General features: G+C 43.4%; 1 pseudogene across 1 annotated transcript; it reads right to left on the bottom strand.

Moving 5' to 3' along the window:
• Positions 1 to 466: 466 nt before the first annotated feature.
• Positions 467 to 1,473, bottom strand: LOC309326904 (small nuclear ribonucleoprotein F pseudogene; annotated as a pseudogene). The gene is made up of 2 exons: positions 1,122 to 1,473; positions 467 to 480 (listed from the first exon to the last, which is right to left on the bottom strand). The product of its transcript is annotated as a small nuclear ribonucleoprotein F pseudogene (transcript).
• Positions 1,474 to 2,378: the final 905 nt, after the last annotated feature.

Here is a 2,378-nt window from a genome sequence, read left to right as displayed (position 1 = left end):
TCACTGACAGACTCACTGTTAAGACCATTCCTTCCAGTAGCACCTTAAAGACCAACTAAGTTAGTTCTAGGTATGAGCTTTCGTGTGCATGCACACTTCTTCAGATACCATCGTACCTTCGTATCTGAAGAAGTGTGCATGCACACGAAAGCTCATACCTAGAACTAACTTAGTTGGTCTTTAAGGTGCTACTGGAAGGAATTTTTTTATTTTGTTTTGACTATGGCAGACCAACATGGCTACCTATCTGTAACTGTTAAGACCATGTTCATGGAAGACAATCTTGCTCTGCTAGGAGTGATCCCCAAAGAAGCAGTGTGCCTGAATTCCTTCTAATTCCTGGATCCAACAAGTATCCAATTGCTATAATAGCCAGACAAATTTTCTGGTAATGGCCCTGTAAGTATGGGTCCTTAAGGTAACAAAAGAAGCTGCCCCAGAGGGCAAATGTGTGGGGGGCCCTCCCTCATCTGTCTGTCACTAGAAAAACAAAAGCCAGAGTTGAGGTGTGTGAGAAGTGGGCTGAGCAGCTGAGAGGCAGAGCCAAGCCTGATTTCTGCTGGGATCCAAGGCTGTGGTTACAGGAGAAGCAATCCCTTATTGGGGAGCTAATGCTGTGAGCCCCTCCATTGCAGTCTCAGGTTGAATATATGTTCCCTCAAACCTCTGGAATCTCTCACTGCTTTTTTATTTTTTGTCAGAAATAGTTTGTTTATTTTTCTTCCATAGTGGTAACTTTTCTTCAATGACAATGTTTATTTTTTGGCCATAAAAAATGTTACTTGACAAAACCTTTAAAAAGCAAGCAAACAAAACCGGACAACTAAATTTCTTAGCACAGTTAAACAACAACAACATTCCCCCCAAAATAGTTATTCTCTCATTTCTCCATCTTCTTCTTCCACACCCCTTATATAATATAAAAGGACATTATTGCACCTTATCAGAACTTCACCAAGGTGTCCAGATAATGCACCATCAATATATTCTTCTTTACAGTGGTACCTCGGGTTAAGTACTTAATTCGTTCTGGAGGTCCACTCTTAACCTGAAACTGTTCTTAACCTGAAGCACCACTTTAGCTAATGGGGCCTCCTGCTGCTGCCGTGCCGCCGGAGCACGATTTCTGTTCTCATCCTGAAGTAAAGTTCTTAACCTGAGGTAATATTTCTGGGTTAGTGGAGTGTGTAACCTGAAGCGTATGTAACCTGAAGTGTATGTAACCCGAGGTACCACTGTATTTGCAAGCTGCATGTTCATGTAGCCATCGATGGAGACAAGGTAGCCTTTGTATTCCACCCCCCATTTCAGCTTCACCATCACTGGCTTCAGTCAGCCCATTTAGGAAGAACTCTGGATTGAGAGGCAGACTCATAGCAACCAGACCAACCTAAGGGTGGCTGCGGCAACAAAAAAATTATGGGCAGCACATGTGCCCGCCAAATCTCTAAAAAGAAAAAGCACGGAAGTGACGAACACTTCTGCTTCTGCTAGTCTGCTAGTCTCTTATCTCACACTGCTCAGATTGGGGTGATGTACAACAATTTCTATAATTTTGTGTGTGTGTGCGTGCACGCACACACACACACACACACACACACACAAACACCAAACCTGCAAGAAAGTATGCCAGGATGTACTGCTTTTGAAGGTGCCAGCTATGCTCTCTCCCACGATACTCCATTCCATTTCCTTTCCAAAGTATTCTTGTCATGCCGCCTCATAAGAGCCAGTCAGCATTACACGCCCTCTGAGTCCTCCGGCCTCATTGGACTATTTGGATGGGTTGTTCCCTTAAGGTTAAATTTCTTAAGGGTTTTGGTTTTGTACTTAATAATAATAATTTATTATTTATACCCCGCCCATCTTGCTGGGTTTCCCCAGCCACTCTGGGCGGCTCCCAACCAAATATTAAAATCATGATACAGCATTAAACATTAACAACTTACCGTACCTAAACTTCCCTATGGCTCCCTAGCTGTCTGGCACTCATCACCTGAGCTTTAAAGAGAGTCATAAAGGTAACCCCAAATTGGCCTTTGAAGATTGCTACACTGCCATTCAGTTCATTCTATTTTTAGTTTTTTTCTAACCTATGTTATTCACCCATCAAGTTAGTTGCACTTTTTCAGTCTTTGGGGTGGACACTCCATTGTCTCTGTGGGTGATGTGCCAATTACTAAGATAAATGTTTGGTGGGTGGAGGGTGCTTATTGTTCTCTTCGGTGCTGCTGGAGTACATGGTGCACACGGGGTTAACACAGGCAAGTAAGAATCCCTGAGGAGGAGAATCTAAAATGGAGAATTGAGGAAAACAGTGGAGTAGGAGGTAAGGAACTTCAGGCCTGAGTGTCAAATGCAGGGCTCCAGCCTCCAGG

Source organism: Podarcis erhardii, assembly GCF_964252035.2.
Source record: "Podarcis erhardii genome assembly, chromosome: 13".
Lineage (NCBI taxonomy): Eukaryota > Metazoa > Chordata > Lepidosauria > Squamata > Lacertidae > Podarcis > Podarcis erhardii.
This window is presented reverse-complemented; position numbering and strand designations above follow the sequence as displayed.